This window comes from Poecilia formosa, unplaced genomic scaffold (genome assembly GCF_000485575.1).
Source record: "Poecilia formosa unplaced genomic scaffold, Poecilia_formosa-5.1.2 Scaffold410, whole genome shotgun sequence".
Taxonomy (NCBI): domain Eukaryota; kingdom Metazoa; phylum Chordata; class Actinopteri; order Cyprinodontiformes; family Poeciliidae; genus Poecilia; species Poecilia formosa.
This window is the reverse complement of record NW_006800349.1, coordinates 147,404-153,766: the sequence shown is the minus strand read 5'-3', so window position 1 is coordinate 153,766 and position 6,363 is coordinate 147,404. Positions and strand designations below refer to the sequence as shown.

At 39.4% G+C, this 6,363-nt stretch overlaps 1 long non-coding RNA gene across 1 annotated transcript in view; it reads left to right on the top strand.

The window, feature by feature from the left end:
• Positions 1-2,204: 2,204 nt before the first annotated feature.
• Positions 2,205-6,363, top strand: part of LOC107833581 (uncharacterized) — an 8,855-nt gene continuing 4,696 nt past the window's right edge. The window contains exon 1 of the long non-coding RNA XR_001659344.1: positions 2,205-2,214. This is a non-coding gene — a long non-coding RNA (uncharacterized LOC107833581). The remainder of the gene's footprint in view (positions 2,215-6,363) is intronic.

Sequence of the window (6,363 nt, the reverse complement as noted above, 5' to 3'; positions counted from 1 at the left end):
TGTTGGTGACTAACTGTTATTTTACATTATCTTTCTAAAATATTCCCACACCTTCATCCCTTAAAATTCCGGCCATTTGACCCAGACGTACATAATTAGCTAATTTACATTTAATGCTACAATTAGGGGGCTGCACGATGGAACAGTGGTTAGCAGGTTGGAATCCCTGGTGTGTTTCTGCAGGACTTTGCATGTTTCATCCTGTGCATGTTCAGCTTCTCTCCTTGTACTCTGGCTTCTTTCTGCTGTTAAAACATGTTGGAGGGTAGCTGTGTATTTAACTGAGGTAGGCAGAGTCTGGAGGAGGTAAATAAGGATCAATGGGATGAAATGCATGAAACAGAGCAGCAGCAGGAGGAATGTGAACTCTTGTGAAATTTTCTGCAAGCAGTCATAGAAGGTGTGTCCTGGACATTGAACTGTTTGTTGTGACTTTATGATCATTTTATCAACAAAAGTATTTTAACAATGCCCGATGACACAGATCAGAGGTGGGAACAGAAGTCCTGCCGCCATGTGTCTTTGTAGGAGTTACATTTATTTTCACTTGGAAAGGCAAATTAGGAACAACATGCTCCGTATTTATTGTTTGGCACCATGTTGGTAAGATTCAAACAGGGACAAGATGCAACCTGCTTCCAGAAAGTCTGTATCATCCAAAAGGATCTAAAGCGTGGGTTGCACTGAGAGATAGCAATAGCTGGCACTAACTACATCATTGTGTTGCTTCACTCTTGGATTAATCCAGGCTTAACTCAGTTTACTTCTAGTTGGTTCACAATGAAATTCATCGGGTTTATTTTAAATTCAGCTTACAAGACTTAAAACATTTAGTTCTGTTTAGCTGAAGAGAAAAAGCTTGCAGTCGGAACAGATCCAGGCCGACATGGACCAATGGGGTTCCTAACATTCCTTGATGCTCTCTTCGTGTTTTTAGTATAAACGAACGTTGAGTTCCCAATCCTGAAAAGTTACTGCTAAGTCATGTGTGGCTGTTCTATTTTTGTCCCACTGTTTTCCTGAGTTGGAATGTAAAGCCAGTGCATTTATCAAAGCCGTCTGATAAGCTTGTTAAAACCCTGAGTGGCTGCTACTCAGTTCCCAGCAGGCCTCAGCCCACTCAGTCATCCTCTGTGTAGTAGCTCATTACTCTCATGGTAATAATTTAAACTGAATTGCTCACAAACATTTGAGTATTTTACTTTTATTATCTGTGTGGCAATCCTTCCCAGGCATCCTGCGCAGTAGCTGACTGCAGCTGAAGAATCCAGACTGCCTGACTTTAGTCCTTGGTGATTTAAACCCCGCTTCAAGCAGTATGTGGTTCTGGATGTGTATGTATCTCATTGCTGGTCATATTTCTGTGCAAATAATCTCAGGGTATGAAACCAAAGCTAAAAGATGTTGTAACCTAGACTTTGAACACCACTGCTCTAATGTTTGCCCGTGACGTCTAACCCTACTATGGATGGAGAGGTTCATTCCTTATAACTCATTCATAGGTTGAATGCTATGACAAAAATATGCATTGTTACATAATACCCAAATACCCAAAATCCTGTATCTAAAAGAACCTAAGAATTTCTGTCCTTTATTCTTTGACTGCAACGACTCTTCAAGATTTAGCTTCTGAATTTAGTCAGTGTAACTATTAATTTGCTTCCAATTGGGGACAAGGACCACCCTTGTCCCTGGTTGCCACTATGATTCCAAACATTTCTAAACATCATATATGCAAGAACCTTCTATTTTGTTTTTTCATCTCCATATAATTCAATATAAGTGAGCATCTTTGCAACAAAAATTATCCTAAAGTGATTAATTCCATTGTATGCTGTTGGTGGCATACCATGGATTCACTGGTTTGCCACTTTCCTGACCAATTGGATCTTGATAGTTAACAAAGCTTTATGATCTGCTGTCATCAATGGTGCAGCTCCCAGGGATGTGAGTTCAGCTATTTTGTTCATGCCGTACAAATTCAACAAATCAATGCTCAGGTTCCAGGACACAGTTCGCTCACATGCTGATGACAGTTTGCTTTTGTCAACCCGTCACACTACAGTCAGAGCTACATGAGCATGTTCAAGATGTTCAACAGACAGATGAACTTAACATAAAAACAAAAACTGACAAAAAAAATGTTTTTGCATTACTGACCGTCATAAATTCATAGTGAAGAAATTAACTCAATACTGTTTTAGAAAAATGTCAGTCATAATTGACCATATGAAACGAGATGATCAAAGCGGGAGAAAAAAGAAACTGTGCTTACTCTTTTACTTTTGGACAGTCATTTTCATGGATAACCATAGCAACAAGGTATTGTTTTTACAACTGGGAGCAGTTGTGAAAACTGGTAGCTTGAGCTTTTAGGATTGTTAAAACCAGTTTGAGCTATGCTTAGTGGTAACTATAAAAAGCAGCAACACAGTTTAGAGTTTGTGTGATCCATCCCAGGTTTTAAGATCATAACAGATTTTTATGCTTACTGAACGTGAAAGAATCCAGTTCCAAAAGAAAGTTTTTTTTCTCAAGCAAAAAAACTCTAATTCGGATCTGGGTAGGAATGAAAAGACAGTTATCCTTTTGCTTTAAATAGGTTGTTCTCAACATGTGGTATATGATAACAGCTGATATTATGATTAGCATTATAGCCTGTTGGTCTCAATGTTCTACTACATGGGCCTTGTGTCCATGATATCCTAAGATTAGAGACATATTTTGGTACAGGGGGTCTCTTCCAGCCAAACTGTGGGGTACTCTCACACTGAATGCAACAATCCCTAAGTTTCAACCTCCTTATGCTTTAAATTTTCCTTTACTTACAGTATTTGATATTTTTCCCATTACATTTTTTGTGTTTATTAGTATGGATTAATATAGACTGCACCTGATTTGTGCTATTTGTGAGCAACAGTGTCTCTGTGCTCTTGTGGACTGAACAGGTTTTAAGTTTGACAGAAGAAATCTACTAGAAAATCTACTAGAAAAGCAGGATCATTAACTGCAGGCACAGGATGTTTGATGTTTTGGATGATAGGATGTCTGCTGGACTGCTGAGTCAGAGCTGCTGGTAAAAATTTAGGTTCCAAGCAAAATGAATCATATGTTTCATAGAAGAGCTCCACAGACTTTTTAGAATCGCACATGATTTAGTTTCCAGATATGATTTGAGATTTCAAGACGCTGCTACAGTCTTCTCTCTTTGTGTGTGTTTGAGTGTGTATGTGCATGAGCGTGTGTATGTGTGTGCACATGTACTTGTACATGCTACATATAGAGACAATGTAGTTAATCAACAAAGGGAGATATTTTTTGGGAAGTGAGGACATTTTCCTGATCCTCACTTTTTTCCAGTTGTACTGAGCTCTGCTGGTTAGATGAATTAAGTTTTGGGTGAGGTTAGGGTTAGTTTGAAGTCAATACAAAGTCCTCAGACTGACAGAAGTACAAAGATGTGTGAATGTTTGTGTTTATAAATTTAGTCTGTGTAAGATGTACCCATCTCCCTGTATGGAAGTCCTTCATGCATGTTCTTTGCATATGTTACAGGAATATGCATCATATGACGACGGTTCTGAGTATGGTTGCAGTGCTCTCGTGGAATGGCTCTGAGCAGAGACATCCTAACAATCTGTTCAGCAAACAGGAAGTGATAGGGGACGCCCAGTCTTAAAGGCATTTCCCCATCCTCAAGAAGAACATTTCCTTTTCCACACAACTTAAAGCAATTATTAGAAATGTAGCTTTTGAAGCTATAACAATCATGGTGTTGATACCAACATATTCAATCAATGAATAATAGTGTTATTTCCTGGAAATGTGTTTTTCAAAGCTAAATTTGACAGTTATCACAAATGACTTGATCTCCAACATGAGGTAACATTAATACACTACATTCTTTATACCTCCATCCTCCACAACACAGACACAGACACACACACACATGTTTGTGTTGCTATCTTTGTGGGGACTTTCCATTGACTTCCATTTATTTCTACAGCCTAAACCTTACCTTTACCCTTTTCCTAACCCTAACCATCACATACCTAACCCTAACCCTAACCAAAACTCAATTCATACCTTAGCCCTAAATCTGACCCCNCACACACACACACACACACACACACACACACACACACACACACACAAATGCTTCCTGGCAAGGAAAAGGAAGGAACAATGTAAACAGGAGGTACTCAGATGTTACCTTCTACCTCAGCCTCAACTCAACTCAAAGTTAAATGTAATGAGCCAAGCTGTTATTGTGTGTCCTCACCCACTTTATTCATAAAACACATTTTGAAATCTCCAGTTGTCATGGTGGTGTACAAGCTACATGCAAAGATAAATAATCAAGCTGACATTCAGTGCATAGAATGTCTGTGTGTTATAGAGACTAAGCATATAAATAAATCAGCTGAACAACAGGGTAAACAGTAAAACTAGCTGACACAGTCGATGCAGACTGTTTGTGCGTGGTTGTTTGTCCTGTGTGCCTCTGTGTTACCTTGTGATGGACTAGGAAGCTTTCCAGTGTGTTCCCCTCCTCTCGCTCATTGTTGCTGGAGATACGGACACTGCAAGGCAAGGACAAGCACGGATGGATGGAAGAATGGATGGATGGGCACCTCTGAGTTTTAGGAACAAGTAAAAAATATAAACGACCTTAGGGACCTTAGCACCCTACATGTGGTATAAAAACCTCAGAGGTTCAATAAAGAGGTTCATCTAAGAATGAAAAACCACAAGTAGAATTTTAAAATGAATCCTACAAAGCAGCTGTCTTCACAAGTAAGTAAAATGTGTTAGAGACATGTGGTTAATATCAACATACAAGTGCAATAACTCTTGATAAATACAATGATGCATGCTCCAAAATGTTATATGGCCAAATTCACCTTATGAATTATAAGTTCTACAAAAAAAAAAAGCATTTTAGCTACATATAATTTTAGACTATTTAAATGCACTGTGAAAAGCAGCTTTTTGGTGATTAAAGTTAAAATGATTGCCTGAAAGATGTTTGCAATTGTCTTTGGCAATATTCTCCATATATTCTACATAAACTACAGCTTTCTCTCGTCATCCATGACATACTGAGAGTAAGTTGCCTTTAACTGAAGATAATATTTTCCCTGGAAAATAAGAGTTCCATGGAAGCTCTTATTTTCCAACATATGCTGCTCCAGCTGGATCTGTAATCAAAGGTTTCCTCTCTGAGGCCTCCAGACCAGCCATGTGCTGTAAGGAGTGGAAACTATAATGAGTCTGTTGTGCTTCTGTACGGTTCATCTGGTGATCACTGCTACACACAGAACAAAGTTGTGGCCTCAGAAGCTTAACTTCTTCTCAGTGGAGGACATTCATATGTGTATGCTCTTGAAAGGTTTAAAAGTGTGTAGGCAGGAAATCTCCTTTAATAACAACAATAATAAATGGACTGACTGACACCAAATGTGTGATTTGGACAAAGTTTGGCTCACATCCAGACCACAGATTGGTGGGTACGTGACTCAGTTGTACCCAGCTGGTGTGTGTAAAATGGGCATGCTCTTTACCTCATTACTGTAAGATGAGGTAAGAGGTGCTCTTACCTCATTTGTGTTGGTGTCACTTACCTGCATGGGGTTTGTGGGCAGTCTCCCCATCGACTCAGTTCAATTGGGGACCAAAATTGCAACATTTGTTTAATTTTAATTTTCAGATGGTGCAGTTCACTTTCACACTGCACTGAGTCAGACGATCCAAACTCATTGAAAAACCTGCCCCCCTCCCCCCCCACACCATCTCCTCGTATCTGGTGAAGCTTCACCAAGAACTACCTACACTGTAAAAAAGAGTCCGTAAATTTCACAGCAAGAAGTGGTAAAATACAACTGTAAAATCCAAAACAGTTTATTACCGTAGAAAATACATGGAATCACTGTCAGTCAACACTGCAAAATAATGGCAGAAAATGGTAAAATAGTTACGGTTGCTGACTGTAATATAAAAAAGCACTTAATTACTGTAGAAAATACATGGAATTACAGTAACTCCATAAACACACACACACACACACACACACACACACACACACACACATATATTAATCAGCCAAAATTCCAAATTTTGCTGATTTTTTTAAAGGTTTTGTTGGCTCTAGTGGTCTTATTTGAAAGTAATTTGACAGGAAAGAGGGTTATGAGAGAGAGGGAAGACATGAGGCCAGAGGCACAAAAAGTGGGTATGCAGCGTATGCAACGCATAGGGGCGCAGCACCAGAGGGGGCGCCAAAACCCCGTTTGGAGGGGGCGACGCGCCGATGATGTTTTCCCATACAGTTCAGCGCGCCTCACGCTCCTTCACCTCTCGCAC